An 18,928-nucleotide genomic window follows, 5' to 3' on the forward strand; every position below is an offset into this window, starting at 1 on the left:
TGAGGCACTTCGTGATTTTGTACAAAAATGATTCTGCTGATGTAGACTGTTGAGTAATCTCATGCCAAGTAAAGGGTGCGCGTGATATAAAATATCAGCCGTGGTTGACATCTTTCTACCAAATGTGTTACAGACAAATGACTGTAGATACAGTCATTACAATAGCTTTACCTGTCGTTGCTTAACTTGTTCTGTATGTTTAATCTTTTCTTTCATTTATTGCATGTTGAGTTTCTAGATATTCTTCAAACTTTTGATATTTAAAAATAGTTATGACCTCATAATATAACTTTCTAAAGGTTTATTTAAGTTTCAGAATTAAGAAAATGTGTACAAAAAGAAGATGAGAAAACCCAGACTAATGCCTAAATGTATAGAGTCTTTCGATTTTATTGAACCATGTCGGGAACATATATATTTTGGGGTCGGATTTTTCCATTTTTATAGAAGTGACAATGGAGTGAAATTAGGAATATCTGAAAATATTTTGTTATTTGGAGACTTAAATGAATCTTGCCAGTCAAATTTTGTAAATATAGTATTATTACTAGCAAACTATACACCTTCTACGTGTTGGTGTTGTTTATTTTATAATTTAAAAGATATAAACTATATATCTAAACTATAGATCGGAATTTCAAAGATCAAAACAAAACACTGCAAGACCTCTACATTGATTTGATATTTCATTTTAAATTTTAAGCTAAAAAATCTGACTGGAGAAATCCAAAAGTACAATAGGTATTCGCCAAATGGAATCATGTCAAAACAAATTTTAGAGGGAAATAGGGTATTTGCTATGAAAGTGGAATAATGTGATCACTGAATGAAGTGTTGACTCAGAGAAAATAACCCTTTTTATTTTACTGTCTTTCTCGTTATAGTGTGCAGGTAGGTATGCACTTCAATACATATGTATGTAAGTTCATATGCATGTATATATATATACGTATATGAATGTTTATGTACATGAATATTACTATATATATACATGCTCACATATTTATTTTTGTAGAAATGCTAATATGTCCATATATACTGATATGTTGTCTTTAATTTATAAATGCAAACTATTTCTTTTTCTATTCACTAGTTTCTCTTCTTTATTATCTTTCTTACTTGTATCTTCCCATTGCTTGTCTTATGGCTGAAATAATGTATAAAGATATATATGTGTAGAATGCATGTATTATTTATCCTTATGTCAATAACAATTATTATAAGAGAAACAAAGAAGTAATTAGACAAGATTTAATTTTGTAAGAGTATCGCAAGAAGCCTTTCGAGCACGACAAATCTAAGACACGTGACTGTATAAATAGGATCATGTGGCTTGGTACTCACTATCGAAATATCCTGGATGGTACTTTTGCACTGCATTCATCCATCCACAGTGTAGAATGTGAACGTTATTTGTACGATCAGGAGGGCATCGTAAAAATACTTGCAAATACTTAGGAAGTCACTGAAGCTAGTAACCAAAATTACGAACCCGAATACTGGTAACCAAAATTACGAACCCGAATACATTTATTTGCAGTATAACACGACTGAAAATCAATTCCTCAGTCGGTAAATGATCAATACTGAAATGAAATTCGTAACGATTGCATCACTGTGGATATAATTATTAGTACAACTGTGTAACAGATTTCATATTTGATTTTCCAGGAATGCTTTAAAGGGTGCTACTACACTGTGCAGAACTGTGGAAAAGTGATAATAAAAAAAATTCAACCAGTAAAGAAATGATCTCACTGATTATAAAAGATGCGTCAGTTATAGTTTGTTTTCAAGGTTTCCGAGTGATGTAAGAATTTGCAAAACCCACCAAGTATTTCTTCGATGAATAATTATTCTATTTAAATTTACTTTATTTACATGACATGTCTGGTAAACTTGTATAAATATATCCTTAATGTTGTTTTTATATTTTTTGGGATCGCTTCACGCGTCTGTCATTTAGCAACCATCTTCCTGTTACATGATTCTTCAGTACAGGCCTTATTTCTACACATGAATGTTTTATACTATGTGGAAGCACTGTATACCTTCCTAATGGCGGAGATTATCTTTATTCCGAGCATAGAGTGCTTATTAAATTTGATCTTCTTAATATTATATAATGGCCTCTAACGCTAATCAAGTGGTTCACAATTATATATTTTTCACACAAAAAACTCTGAAAATAACAGAACCACAAACCTTTGGACCCAAAATCACCATTAGATATTGTTGTTGTTGCTGTTGTTGTTGTTAGATATAGCAGCCTTGCTAACTAGCACTGAAAAATATAAATTATGTATGCTATGCAACATTTCTTCACGTGCATGCAAGCAGACGACATTTTAACACCTGTTCATTCCACCACTTTTACTGTTTCGCTCTGCTTTAGTCAATGCAGCTGAGCTGCAGGGACGTCACTGGGGGGGGGGAGGGGGCATTTACCGACCCCACCCCCGAATTTGCATGTGCTGTAAAATTGCTGTAACCTATATACTAAAATTTAACAAGCCCCTCATGTTGTGCCCTCCCCCATCAAGTTTTGCCTCCCCCAATCAAGTTTTGCCCCCCACCCCCCGGGCAAAAAGTTGAAATGACGTTCCTGCTGAATTAGTGATTATCCATTAGTCTTTTGGGGCCAGATTAGGTATATTTGTTGGTTTTTGTATTATGTTAATAGTGAGTACTAAATCAATAAATAAATTTATTCGCATGGAAGAATCAGTTAAGTACCTAATCAATCAACGGAATATTTCAGACATTTTCCTGCTATTCCTGCTATGGGAACGAAACTGTGTGTGGCCAGCGCAATAGCCAACATGAAACAGCGCCTTGCCCAATGCAAGCCTGCTGGGTAAGTACGACTTTCTTTTCTTACAGATTAAAATCTAACAGTATTAATTGGTCCTTAACGATATATTACTGGCAGCTAATTATCTAATGTGAAAAACACACTCATGACATGCCATGAAAAGTCTTTTACTTTTCTGTCTTTGTCTATTACACTGATACGAATCTGTTTAGTGTGTCTCTTCGTAACTGTGCGTGATAGCCACTAACATTACAGGAAACAACATCACCATGAAAAATATTTCTCCCAGGCAAAGACTCTAACAAACGTGCGTAATTACCATTGTAATTAGTTTTCTGTTTCATTTAATTGATATGCTTAAATATATACACTTTTACCTGTAAAAATCTAAAACTATATCATGTTCAGCAGGTATCTGAGGATATGCATATGTTTTGAGTTCTAACAATTTTTTGTATGATTTTCCTCACAGACGCAATTCCTGTTTCTCAGGGCCGTAGAGAGCGATCACGGGCCCTGGAGTAAGAAATACACGGGCTTCTCCTAGTTCTTGTTCAAACAAAAAATTTCTTTTATAAAATTAAAAAGTGTTGTTCGTCCCGGGACACCTTACGGGCCCGGGCCCTCGGGGATATATTCCCAGTTGCCCTCCTCTTGTTGGCCTGCCTGTTCTAACTATGGCGTTGTGTTGGAAACATTCAACATTAATACTTTCTTCATTGTCACTATTGATGGTCACTTCCTCTTTCCCTTTGTTTATATGCATCTCCACATAGTTAAACCCGTCATGAATCAGTGTGGCTCTTATTTCATTCTTGTAGTGGGGCCCTGAGTGGCCGAGTGGTCTAAAGCGCTCTCCGTTACTGATCACTGCCATCTCACCTCTGTCTGCGTGAGTTCGAGTCTCTGATTCAGCCATTGTGGGTATGTGAGAAAGCTTGCCAGTAGCTTCTCGTGGGTCGGTGGTTCTTTCCGGGATTTTCCCGGGTTATTCTTCCACCATTAATACTAGCCACCATGTATAGCCTATCGTGTGCTGAAAAATGGCGTTAAACCCTACAACAATAACCACAACAACATTCTTGTAGTGGATGTACGATATATGTTATTTTTCAATTGCTGCAAAAAATAGATGCTGTTCTTTGGTTCATTCCAAACATCAAAAGAAAATCTATCGTATGTACTCGCTTATAAGTCAAGTCCACCTGCAAACAGAACAGACTAGATCTGCCGCCACATAATGCACCGGCAGATACAAATCTATGAAGTTTTGTTAGAATTGATCAGTAGAACAAATATAATAGACCCTGGTTTTTCAGTCCATTATGGGAAGGCAGATCAAGATCTGTGTTTTGACAATTTATTAGCAAGTATTCTTTGAAATAAATTAGACTACCATTTCTGTTGTCAATTGTTTAAATATATTTCTTGCTCAGGAATCCGTTAGTTGTTATGTTACTTCACGTTGATGTGAATTCGAACAAGAGAAATTACAGCAACAAAGATTTATATATTTCCATTTACCTTGTATGGGAACGTCCATTAATTATGTCAACAATTATTAGGCAATTTTTTACCCCCCTCCCCTCCTTGTCAACAACTGTCAAACTTTCAGTGACCCCCCTAATAAAATTTTACCCCCCCACACACACACACACACAAACTAACAATATTTTATACGGCTGGCTTTTATGCTAAAAATAGAATTATGGAAATTAAAAGGTCTACAAATAAATTTTAATACATTTGTTTACTTGTTTAACAGATTTCAAATTGACTATAACACTTTGAATTCATGAAAAAATCGAGAGTTTATATTCTAGCTTCTATCATCTTCCCATGGGGAAGCCACGTGTATATAGGCTACAGCAATTTTACAGCACATGCAAATGGGGGTGGGGGGAGTATTTGCCTGAAATGAACAAGAGTCTGTTATCAAAGTGTACAATATTTGTAAGGCATTATGGCTACTGCATCTGGTTGAAGAAGTTGCATGCTTGTGTAGGCTACATAATTTATTGTATGTATTATGTTAAAGATGACTGTATAATAGCCAAGCTCTCAAGTTTCCTAGGCTCAGTTATCCATCCTTGGAGGGATAGCTCATGGACCTCAATATATATAGCATCTATACATATAACATAGATGCTATTTAATAGAAGTCCATGGATAGCTATACTATTTAGATGTCTATGGCTCAGTGCAGTCTTTGAATTTAGTAACAGCTTCCCTTAAAAATCTGTCTACAGTCTACAATCTACATTGAATAAAAACAAAATATGATGATGCAAGACTATGACTTCCTTGGCAAGAGCTCAACCGGTTTAGGATTAAACTGGTGGGCTGTTGACAGGCGAGCGAGTGTGTGCCACACCAACGCACCGAGTAATTTCCTATTTTTTGATTCATTAAATTTATTGTAAAAAAATAACATTGTTGACGTCAATTTGTCTTGAACTCCCCCCTCCCCCACGTCAACAATTGTCAAACTTCTTCAACCAACCCCCCAATTTTGTTGAAATTATTAATGGACGACCCCTATCCTTTAGCGTGGTTATCACCGTATGTCTCTGCTGGCAGTTTACTTTTATAAAATCTCTTTTCCTTTAACTTCTTTCACTTCCTCTTAAAGTCTTCTTCACTTCTTCCATATCTACTTTTGTATTTGTATTATCTATGTTCTACCTCAATGCATTTGCTCGTTTTCTTTTACCTGCTGAAAGCATTGATGACGAAGTTCAATTCCTCATGAATTATTTCATTAATACCGATAGTTATGCTCGTCATCTCAATACTATTCAGTTTACTAGTTGCAGATGATACTATCTTGTTTTAAAACTTTGGTGAAATTAACTTTTGAAAAACGTTTGTAACAAATACTAACACAGTTCCACCAAATCCATTAAAAGCTAAAGGAAACACCAAATAAATAGCTATTCCTGCATCACCGCCATATGCCGCAGCAACGTCCAATCCACGCAAAGTAAATAGATAGCTTTTAATTTGGAGTCACAGTGGTATAAAATGATACTGAATTATATATATAACAATAAGGAAAATAAAGAGGATAACTAAACATTACCAGCGCTGAACAGCTGACTAAAATTTCTAAGGGAGTTTTGAAGTTAAGAGTATTCAAAGGTTTCAGTAGTCTCGTCTCATCAGAAATGTATTACCTTTCATGAGTTGTAAGATATCATAGATAAGCAAAACTAGTTTATAATAATTACAATTTTCTTTCAAACTATTTAATATCAATTATTTTTCGTTGCTTTTTAATCAAACACGTTTAAACACATTTAACGTAAGACACACCGTTTTATGAACCTGTTTGTAAATGGGAATAAATAATTATTATTTATATTACGGACACAAATGTGTGTTTAAATTTAGTGTTCTAAAAAGTCTAAAGTGTAGTTTCCTGTATACGTTAATGAGACAGCTGTGGTTTGAATAGTCTACATCAATGAGACAGCTGTGGTTTAAATAGTCTACGTTAATGAGACAGCTGTGGTTTAAATAGTCTACATTAATGAGACAGCTGTGGTTTAAATAGTCTACGTTAATGAGACAGCTGTGGTTTAAATAGTCGTAGTGAGCACAACACTGTAAATGTGTCGCATTATATTTTAATATTGTCCGCGAGATATACTATTAAGATTTTAGGTAAATAAAATTTTCTTTAAACTATTAAAATTTCAATTTTAATTGCTGCTAAAAGTATTCAAATAACTGTCTGAATGTGTAGCGCAATCCTCCTTTTGCTTCTTTTTAAGGGTTGCACAAAAATTATAAGAGATCATTCAAATTTAAAAATAAATGAAGGAATCTTGCATTTAATATATAGTATCGCTACCTTTCTGTATGGTCAGAATCCATTCGCAATAAGGGAGTCAATTCCAAACTGACAAAATGATGCCAGAAAAATCAATTTAACAACTGTTTTAATATTGAAATTTGATTGTATACCTACTTCTAATTTTTTTTTTTTTTTTGTCAAAATCTTGTTGTCCAACTGTAATTTATTTTCAAAATCATATGGTATGCAACTTAAGGGGTAATTTTATCTGGGAAACGTCAGTGTACTATTGGGTGGTATATATTGACAACATGAAAAGGAAATAAAAGTTTTACAATTTATCAAACACTAATGTCTGAGCTATTGTAAACTTTAAGGTTTCTTTTCAGATTGATGCTGGATGCAGCTGTGTGTCAGCTTTAACAGCTGCATGATAACCAAACCTAATAATAATATTTGTGTCACGTGAAAATTTATGTCACATCAAATAACATTATCCCTGGCTTTGCATAATGAAAATATAATTGTTCGTTCTGCTTTAAACTTTTCTGTCTTGGCTCGTTGATATTGTTGCTAACATTTACAAACTTTTCCCCTAATTTCAACTCAAAGTGATATTTACGAATTTTTTAAAATTATTTTCTCTAATGATACGTCAATCCCAGATTCTTCTTGTTCGGATGTATTTTCTTTCTTTTTTTTTTTTTTTTCTTTTTTTTTTTGAGGGAGCGGGATTTTGCAGTTCTGAGTTTCTTATGCTTTAGTTCTTTGTTGTTTTTTTTTTCTTTCTACATTCACTTATATAAAAGGAAAATTAAAAATTAGATCAAGACAAATCAGAATCGGAGCAAAGGTTTATTTTAAAACACTTTACTAACTTTGAGTATTGCAAGTACGTAAACCATAAGTACATAAAAGATGAATAAAAACGATGTCCTATAAGTGAATAAGAGAACACCGTGGGTATTACAAACTCTGTAAAGAGAAATAACTCTTTTATGGAAACAAAGAGCACGTAAAATAATGCTCCAAAAATGGTATAAGGAAAACAAAGATTACAAGACAAAAATGGGGAGAAACAAAACAGAGTTCGTAAACGAATACTTTAGAAATATATGCCACATTAATGTAAATGTTATAATAATTCATATGACGAGCAATAAAGTTTATCTGCTTTCAAACACACAATGTTCCGTATTCTGTCTATGGACTTTTATCATAAATGGCAAAATTTCAATAAACCTAAAAGTGTTTGTCATGAAGACTGAGACATTGATTGATGAACTTTTTGATGGCCAGAGCACCAAAGGAAATGTTTTTGCTGGTCAAGGGTCATATATATCATATGAAGTGCAAATGTGCAAAGCATAAAAAGGGCCTTCTGGGTAAAATGAAATGATATGTGTATATGAATAAAGAGTTTCCTGACTTATTTACCTGTTCTAGTAAAAGCAGGAAAAGTAAAAGTCTTTCATCCATATTATTTTTGCCATATCTTAATGATTCAGAAACGTTTTGCGAAGAAATGTTTGAAATGATGTAACATTTGGATATCGGAAAACAGACATTACTGTATTGAAAGGTACTTGTTATCCTTTATGCTGACGTTACTGTTTTTGTTACAAAAAGAGGAAACTGTCTTTAGAAAACCATTCTTCAAATTTTTGTGTCAGTTTAATGGCTATCACCAGTTATTCCCCTGCACTGATAGGCTACAGATCACCATATACAAACAACGCATTTTCTGATGCATAGGATTCCTCTAAGAGTAAAACGGTCGTTACATTTTCAGATGTCTTAATTTTTAAACCTTTTTCGCAAGTGTGCCGGAAAAGTACAAAATAATTTTAAGACCTTTCGTACAACAAATTATAGCTTCCCCACTGAAAATGAAAGGTGGTAAAATTTGGGTATTCATTAAATAAAATGCGAATTATGTGCCTCGCTAAGTATAGGTGGTGGATTTCAATATATTGTTCAATGGCAATATTTGGCTCAAAAAAGAATGAAATATATAAACAAGACTGTATCTGGTATCGACAGAAGGCATCAATGATATAAAAATGCACAAAGCTTTGTCATTTCATTCACTGATTTATAATTTCTAACATGATTGTCACCAGGGAGTCCCAAACACTGTCATCTTTGCGTTTCTAATCAAACAGAAGTTTCTTCAGCAACACCGTCGCCATATGTGTTTGGGCAAGTCCATGTTTTCAACCAACAGATGTGTTTTATTTCACTCTCTTTGAAAATCTCATTAATTCAGTAAAGTTTAGATTTACATCTCTGTGAACACATGTATACAAGAGTTCCTCCTATTAAATTTAATTTAGAAATATTACAACTACACATTGAAATTAGTCGGACGCAGACGACACAGTTTTTACTGAAAGAGACTTTTCTATAAACCAGAAATGGACAGGGATTAGTCTCTTTGCTTGTTTACATGGGGAGCTGTCGTTTCATTGAAACGCCAATAATGACAGCGTTAGTGACCCTTGGCGACAATATGTTTAGAAATTGCAAATCAAAGAATGAAATTACTAAATTGTGTGCATGTTTATATGCTTCATATTTTTTGTTTTCAAAATAGGTAGGGTAGGGGGTACAAACAAACCGAAGGGTTTACAAATACCATATTCACAATTTTTGTCTTCGATAGTTTTTGTTAACAACTTATTTCGTGAGAAGCATACAATCCTGTTCAAACAGATTTGGCAACGGATGTGATTAAAATCACAATAGAATCAACAAAGCGTCGAATGCACGTTAGTTTTTAATGACGTCTAATGTTGTCAGATTCTTTTTTTATGTAGTCTTGCTAAAGTTGATATGCTTGTTTTTAACTTCGCAGTCAAAGTAGTAGATATGCGTCTTTTTAACCTCGCAGTCAAAGTAGTCAGGATCATGCGACAATCTTTCAGTTCATTAAGTAGACTACCTAAATTGTCAATAAAAGATTTACAATGTCAACTACACCATTTGACAATGACATGTTTACCTTAACAGATCTGGCATTTATAAATATTAAATTTGTCTTCTTTTTTTTTTCTTGTTCACTCATTTTTTAACTTTACTGTTACGTTTTAACCTGTTAAATCTTTACATGTACCATTTGCATTAACTATTTTTAATTCATCTTCAAATTCTGGAGAAAATAGACTCGTGACCTTTTCGTTTCAAAATCGTAATTGTTGTTCCAACGGATCAGTCCTTGGTAGTATCTTACTGGCTCTCTGTGATCTACGTGTGCCCTTGTGTCATTAAAATCAATCTAAGATCAGCGTGATTGTTTCGACTAGTTTTAATTTAGGCGTTAATGCCAGGTAATCAGAACAGTTCATCCATATGTGCAAGCTCAATTCGTCCTTCCCTTGCTTCCACTGGGGGCACGTTTATTGACCTGTTACGATTATTAACGTAGTCATCAACTTCTGTAAAACGTCTTCATTTGAAAGAAATATTTGCACATTCTAGTATTTAGTTCTCTGTTAAACCTATCCGCCACAAACGTTTTTCGTTATTTTATTTCTTTTTCTTGTCTGATTGACCTCTGAATAGGTGAGAAGAAAACAATATTTTCCTTTTCCAGGATACCGTTAACTCTATTGTATATTTTGTTATTTAGCTAAACCTTTTCAAGTGTTTTGTTCTTTGAATATTTCTCTGAATGCATTGTTTGTGTGTGTATATCGTTTGTTCGTATTTTTGCTGTTTTTTGTATTTAGTTTGGTGGTTTGTTGTTCATGTTGTTGTTGTTGTTGTTTGTTTGTTTGTTTAGTGTTTCAGTCAAAACGCATTTGAAGAAAGTATTTAGAACTTTAAAAAATATATATATATATATATATATATATATATATATATATATATATATATATATATATATATATATATATATATATATATATATATATATATATATATATATATATGCAATGTGAATATCGGTCTCAAAACCTGAATATAAGTGATATTGTACAACAGGGTTATTCACTGTAATGCAATGAAACTTTGAATTGATCTTTCAATTACAGATCATTGCAAACATAACTGATGGCCATATTCAATACAGTCGAACGTGCGGCAGTCAATCTTGTAATCACGACGGTGGCTATGATTGCCAGTTTACCAACACAGTGAAACAATGCAGTACCTGTTGCTCTACAACCAAGTGCAATGGTGGAATCTACACGGAAAACATCGCAATTTATCACCTGGGTTCACGCTTTAATATCATATTACTTCTTCTCCTGTCACTCTTCAAATGGCAAAATAAATAAATGTGATCGAAATCAGGAACACACACGCACACCACATTATTAAAAGCTAAAATAATTATTGTAAATTTGCAAGCACTTCAGTAATCGATATTGCAAATTTTGTATCGCACATTACATTTCTTTTAATTGTTCCATATACTGCATGTATATTTATAAGAACTACGGGGGGGAATATTGCGAGTATAGTTCAATTAAAAATAACGAACTTATGTGCTTAAATACTATTAAAAATGACAATGTGATAAATGAACATTCAATATAGGCGAAAAATCACTCGCGAACAGATAAATGTAAACTCTTTGACTGTGTTAAAATGTGTGTGTGTGTGTGTGTGTGATTTGTTTTGTTTTTGACAGGAATATTATTTCAATACATTTTGATATACAGTTATTACCATGTCTACTATGTGTTTATTCCTACTTGTCTCGATCAATATGTTATATTTTTAAATTACGTACGTTCTATGAGAGACAAGCATCGAGTTATCCAATCATTGCACGGGTTGAATGATTCGTTGATATCAGCTTGACACGACCATTACACGCCAATGAATGATTCCTTGATATCAGCTTGACACGACCATTAAAAAACGGGATGAATAATTTTTTTATATCAGCTTGACCCGATCATTACACAGGGGTGAATGATTCGTTGATATCAGCTTGACTCGATCAAGGTGATATCATCGGATAAATGATTCGTTGATATCACCTTGACACGACCATTACACGCGGGTGAATGGTTCGTTGATATCAGCTTGACCCGATCATTACACGGAGGTGGGGTGGGGGAATGATTATTTGATATCAGCTTGATCCGATCATAAATATTCTTCTGTAATACCATGTTTTCGGGTGCATGTGCCGTTTTGGTCGCTACACCATGTGATATGGCCATATAACTTCTAACTTCAAATCATCACAAGAGAAATTATACATTGTAATTAATTCTCAGTGTACTTAGATTACATTGCTATAATATTAAAAGGGTCAAACATATTTAATTAACTGTCAGTTGATCAAGCAAAGTAAATTGCTTTTTAGTTTCAAATCTTCCCCAAAATCTGACAAAGGGCAAAAGATACACGTTGACTTTTGAATTAACCCCTTAAATATATAGTTGTCAGGCTAAAGTTACTCACTGGTAACACGAGTGACCACTTTGGATTGAAGCCTTATGTGGTGTTACGTCATCCGTGTGTATGTACCCTCCTGTTCATTTTCAGAAGTGGTTTCAAAATAACTTTCTTATGTTTGGCATTTTGTCATATTTAGTGAAGTTTTAGAAATAAGCAAGTAAAGAAACAAAACCCCAAAATTCAGTTGCTTGTTTCAGTGCTTGTAAGCAACTCCCATTCGGCTACTGCACCATGTAATGCATCGTCGCAAGGCACGAGCGACAATCCGCTTACATTTCTTTTTTGCTCATGGTTGTCTGTGGTGAGATTACGTCGTTTTCGTGAGTGAGCATGGACAAAAATACGTCACCAGCAATACGCTGTAACTACCTCCTTCTCATCAATGTAAATTGCCTTTATTATTGATTGATAGGCAGGTTTATAAATATTCAGCGGAAATAAGAAAATATCTGAACAGGCGGTCATTGATGATCAAGAAGCGTAGCGGTTTATCACCGGTGGCTTGGGACGATGCATACAATACAATAGCAAATGCATACCTTGCCCAAGCTATCAATATTTAGTGTCGTATAAAATAGACTCCCCATCTTCTTCCATATGCCCTCTTCTTCGTATGTAAACTATGTGCCATCAGATCGCGCTCGCACCCTAGTAATCTATCGACGAGCCTGTCTTAATCACCAAGTTCTGGAATGTTATAAGTTTGACCTCTGACGGTCGATGTTGGCTTAACAGGGGTTAATTATGGACAGTTTATAGATAAGTGGATGTTTAAGACGGGTGATTGCTTAATGCAGATGATAATTAAGGCATGTATATATATATTTAATTTTTTCATATCTATGATATCTACTCTTTTGCTCGTAACATTTCATATTTTTATGATGTACTGTAACGTCTCTTGTAAATAAAAGAATTGCTTAATAATTCATTTTGTATGCATCACTTTCAAAAAGACAATCCTGACAGCTGTAAATGGCGAGCCATCGGCAACAAAATAGGATTTTCCTGAAACCTTTACCTGACTATAGCTTTCATTGTTGTTATTGTTATTATTTAATGTTCTAGCTTCCGATAAAATAGATATAATACAGATTTATTGAAGAAAAATTATATTCTAGTTACTTAAATTCATTTCTATATTAAAAATCTTCACTGTCACAAAAGCCGCTACGTTGGTTGATGCCAAAATAGTAAATGTAAAACAATACCACTTAAGCAAAATGTTAATAGCATGAAACAGTTCCGCTTGGACAAAGGCACAACTAATTTTTCTTCCTTGATAACAATTTTATTGATCAATCGATTATTCTGTATTTTTACTAATGGGCTTGCCATATAAAACATATATATCAATAGCAGCAAGAAATTGTCATTGTAGACCGATTTTAGATTGTTACTAGGTTTATTCACCTGCTGCAAGTGGTTTATTTACAGAATAAATTGAAAATGCATTTGTGACACGGACACAACACACGCTAAATAACAATTACACTGTCGATTAAAAAGGAAAACAAATGATGTGGCAAATCGCTTTGAAGCAATCTATATTAAATGTTACGTCATTTCAACTTTTTTCGGGGGGGGGGGAGCAAAATTTGATTCGGGGGGAGGGCAAAACTTGCAAAATGCCCCCCCCCCCCATGACTTCCCTTTTTTGAAGCAAGTACTATGTCTATATATATATATACGTATACGTACGAAGTTAGCAAGATAGTGAGATTCAATATATGAGAGGCTTACCGTGCAAAATACAAAAAATATATCGTGACCCTGTCTTCCAGATGATGGTATCTTAGGTCTGGGAAACTTGTCCAATTAATGACATCCCACGTGATCTTGATAGTTCCACGCGAAAATAATCTACACGTAAAGATGAAGGCTCATCAGCGGTACAGTATGGCAAAGAGTGATTTTTTAAAATGCTTACCAACAATAAAACATATTTATTTATAACAGAATAACTGCATTAATGGGGCAATCCACCATCAAAATCAAAGTCGATTGAATACTGTGAAAAATGTTAGCTGAACATAGGCAGCAAGAATCGTATGTAGGAAAACGTTTTATAGAGATATTTACTTAGGAGAACTGTTTGTTAAGACTGGATCTATATTTTTATTGTTCTGACTGATTTTATACTGGGTAGTTCAGTCCACCAATTCATACATCCAGGATATTTTTTTCTTCTTCTCTTTATTCAAGATATTTAAATTATCAATCAAGCAATTAATCATTTTGCACAAGTATAAATGTGGTCTTTATTGGAATGTAGCTGCATGTGTTCGGTACAGCCATCTGCGGGGTTTAGATATATCTTAATTAATTAGAACTACATTCAATGCCTGTAGCTGCTGCCATTGTCAGCAGGATTCTCGACATATTTTATTATCAAATTAACTCATCAAGACCGTCTCGAGAAAACACTCGAAATAATTAAGTTAGAGCACGGGTTTTAGCTTTATCAAGGGTCCAGCTTCATAGTTATGAGCCTGTGTCGTGATTTCAGAACATCTTTTATCAGAGAATTTTGCCGAACCATCCTGTTCACTTGCACTTTCCATGTGCGCGTTGATTTATTGCATATTGTATTTGTTTTAAAATCCTTTACACGTTAGAACGATTTCCGGTGTCCATCAAGAGCGCTGTCATTCATTTTCCTAATTATGAACGCAGTAATAGTTGTTTAGCACGCGTTGTGAACCTTTTTACATTCTTATTTTAGGACCACGGGATTCATCGACATTTGCAACTTGATAATGATAACACGACTGTAATAATGTATCAAATGTAGTAATAATGCATCATTCAAGTTTTTAACAAATATCCATTTTCTTCTCGTTTTGGGTTTTTCCCCTCTGTAAATCACACTGGGGGACGCAAATAATTAATGTAAACATTCGTCAAAAGAATAAACTCGAGATATGTTAATTGTCAATAGCAAGAGATCCAGGTTGATCAAATGTCACTCAGCTGAATGTTCTCTCAGTCAGGTTATATCCCCATTCCTGCTTATTTGTTAGTTGTTTGGCTTTTAAAGGCACTTTAATCATATTGTTATCAATATTATGCCAAGGAAATGAAAACTATGTATCTTTCCCAAGGGCACACAGAGGCAGCCAACCCAGGCTGATCTTGACGGATATAAAACACTTGACTCTTGGATTACAAGTCAGACGCTGTATCAACGGGGCTGCCTTTGTCGCAAATCAAAAAGTTCTAAAAATTTCATCTATAAGAGGTGATACACTAGAAAATATTCGGATTATGGTCAGATACCACCAAAATGATAAAACAATATAAATATACATCGAAAGTAATGTCGAGTAAGCAATATCTCTAATCTGTCAAATAGAGTTCGTGCATTTTCAAAATTTGAGAGAGAAAAATCCTCTTTCCTTTTTCTAATTAGAGAATAAACAACATTTGTATTATAACAATTTTTCATGCAAAATTTAACATTAAGGGACAAAGCTATTATAAAATTATCTCAATTGTTTATTCAGAAGATGAAACTTTAATACAGTTTGAAATTTGACAGTAACCATAAAGGAAGGAGATGGATTCGTTTGACTATGCTGTCTTAGTATTAAGACTATTTTGAATTTCTCCCGAGGAAAAAAAACCTATTCACAATGCAAGTGGTTTGTTTATGCAGCATGTCTTCAGAGCTGTTGATTTGTATGAATTAAATCAATTAAATTCATCACTTTTGTAATCGATAAATTTAATAAAGTTTCAAATTTAGTATTGTTTTTTTGCTGTCTTTTTGATGCATTTGGTGTATTTATTATTTCTTTTAATTATAAGTCTTTTTCGAATAATGTATCAGAGGAAGATATATGATTTCTTGTTGACAAAACTGTCATCTTCCCCAAATAACAGAAAAGTTTCTTCACAGCTAATGGTAATAATGTAGTTACTTCGACGGTACACACACACACAGAGCAATGTGTCATTTGGTTTAACTGAACAACCATACTTTCTTCTAAGTATAACGAGTAGTTAAAATTTGGCCAATAAATAAAACTAGTTTCTTTACTTTCACGTGCCTGGGGATTTACATACGTGTAGTTAGGAACTATTCTCAACGTGTTTTTTATGCATTTTATGTGTAACATAAACGCTGATTTTAGTTTAGTGTAAACTTTTTGATTTATTTTTATAAAAAAAAGCAACAAAAAAAAAAAAACAAACAAGTGGATCTGTTTCAGTTATTACCTTCAGTTTTTCAGCATGTAGCTGAAATCAAACACCGTGAGATTTGTATGATAATAATTGACACAAAAAATTCTTTCAAATATTTCGTAAAATAAGATTCTAATATCATGATAAATCAGATATATATATATATATATATATATATATATATATATGCCTTCTTCAAACTGCTTATCTTCTTCTGCCATTAATCTCTGGAAAGCTGGTGAAAATAATCCAACACTGCAAGACAGAATCCTCGTGAATACACTTCTGTCTTACACCATTTGATCGCGTGCACTCTCCCCCAGACCGAGTGTCAGTTCCTCCGACTTCGTATCTCGCCTAAGTATTCAGACAAGTTGTGGATAAGTGAGTCGAGTGGACTCGTAAAGTTTGTAGTTAACCCCTCTTACCGACTCGAAATCTAGTCGGTTAAATCTGACCAATACAAGTTCAGAGATTATCATGTCTAAATAGTTTTTATATCGCCACATGCCAAGAGATTTTAACTGCGAGGGCTAAATCGATGTACTTGGTATAAGCGTGACCACCGAAGTCACGTTTTATCAATAAAGTGCGATGAAATCTATGACGACACGAAATCGCCTTATCGGTACTATAAGTGTTAATTTATTGCACCGATAAGGTGATCTCGTGTTGTCAGATAATTTTATGAAATTATGAGAAACACTAATCGGCAGTAATTTCAAGTGTAAAATCATATTTGTTATTAATAGTATGTGCTCCTAAAATAAGTAACAGAATTTTTTTTGAAAAGCAACAAGGTTTGTAAAATTCAACAAATAATTTATTTCCCTGGAATACGAAGTGAAAATGAAAATAAGAACTTACAGTATTGCAAATTAAATCCCAATATAATCCTAGAACTACGGATACAAGTCCTACTAATTTAAAGTTCTGAATAAACTTAAGTCGAAATCCAAATTAAGTTTAACCCTGAATGTGTTAATGTCCTTGTGGCGTCCTGTATTGTGATGTACCCAGTCTTTTGATGAAACACAGTAATATAATGCCATGTTTGAATTCACTATAAATCCCAGCAAAAATCACTGTCCTGGAAAATTATTTGTAATGAGCACTCCTTATTTCCAGGGAAAATTCACATGAATTGAACAATTTAAAGAAATAAATCAGAGCCCAAATTAATTACTGGACACAACAATAATACAACATGATTCTGCTAGATCTTAAGCACGAATAAATAATCTTTCCAGTAACAAGATTATATTTTTCCTCTGCTTGACCTCATGTCCCAAATTAACATTTTTTTTTTTTTAGAACTCCCATAAAATAATGGAGATCAACCTTAATGTCTACAAAATAGCAAGTTAGTCGTTTTTAGAAAGCATGTTAGAAAAATGTTAATATATAACCTGGACAATGTCAGTTGAACCAGGTAAATTGTAGGGGAATTCCAAAAACCTAGACTCAGACCCAAATAAACATATTTACTTCCATTAATAATGATCTTGATATTAAAGCTCATACACTTAAGAGAACATTTTGGCTATGTGATAGTTGTTTACAGAATAAAACGAAAAAAAATCAATAATTCAGGTCAAGTAGAAAATAATCTTGATTTTGGACAGGGTTAAGTTCAACGTACAAGTTTGCATTACAATAGCATAACATTAAATTTTAAACAAAAATTAAAACAACTAAGAAACAAACAATGCAAATTAAATATACAAAGCATATTATATAGTTTATTCAAGTTTTTTTTCAGGAGGCGATGCTGCTGTAGACAGACTATCAACGCTACAGTATTATTTTTTCCGGTGAAAATGTTACTGTAGACAGACTATCAAAGCAATAGTATTAAACTTTTTCAGAAGACCTTGCTACTATAGACAGGACAGACAATCAACGCCATAGTTTGATGTAACTGTGTCCAGTTCCACACATTATGATGCATCTGGCAGGTTTGTGTCTCTAAGATCAAGGTCATTAGCAGGGAAAAGGGCACAAAATGAGAATATGATGTTGTGTGTGGCACCCTTATTACTTAAAGACTAGTTGTTTTTGTGCCATCTTCAAGATCAAAGTTTGAGAGGTCCTTGAACATGCTTTTGCCATCAATCTGTGTGAAATCGTGGGTACTTTAAGTATGTGCATGCCACCTTTGTCGTGGAATTTTCATGAATTTTCTGTGCATGCAGCTATATCAATATAGGTTTAATAGTCCATACAAGTGAAGATCACGCAGACATGTTGCTTTTCTATAATAACTTTCTATTAATTTCAATATGAGAAAGTTTGGTACTGGAGAACTCTTCACAAGAACATAGTTGTGAAATAGGCTTAGAATATGAGGAGTGCTCCACCTTCTGGTGTTTCATAAAGAGTGAGATATTACACATCAAGTGCATTATTCGTTTATCACCTGTCAGGTGTTAACTTATGAAAAGGCATAATTTTTGTTCCCATTGCAATCAGATCACAAAGACACTCTGACATCGAAGGAAATAACAATATTTTGTTAAACTGTAAGCATCTGAGGAGTATACTTAGACAAGTTCCATTTTAGGAGGCTTCCATATATATTTTATCAAACTATTGGAGGAAATATTTATTATGGCATAATCTACAAACAAATGTATATATCTTGGTCCTCATGACAACCAGGTGAGAAATATAATTTTCCTACCTTCTTCAAAACTATTTCTTTA

The 18,928-nt window shown here is 33.6% G+C and overlaps 1 long non-coding RNA gene across 1 annotated transcript; it reads left to right on the plus strand.

Moving 5' to 3' along the window:
* The first annotated feature begins 2,754 nt into the window (after positions 1-2,754).
* On the plus strand, positions 2,755-15,782 carry LOC149807827 (uncharacterized). Its single transcript, XR_016423574.1, has 2 exons — positions 2,755-2,857; positions 10,652-15,782. It is a non-coding gene; the product is annotated as an uncharacterized LOC149807827 (long non-coding RNA).
* Positions 15,783-18,928: the final 3,146 nt, after the last annotated feature.

This window comes from Sinohyriopsis cumingii, chromosome 1 (assembly GCF_028554795.1).
Source record: "Sinohyriopsis cumingii isolate HCF-2022 chromosome 1, ASM2855479v2, whole genome shotgun sequence".
Classification (NCBI taxonomy): domain Eukaryota; kingdom Metazoa; phylum Mollusca; class Bivalvia; order Unionida; family Unionidae; genus Sinohyriopsis; species Sinohyriopsis cumingii.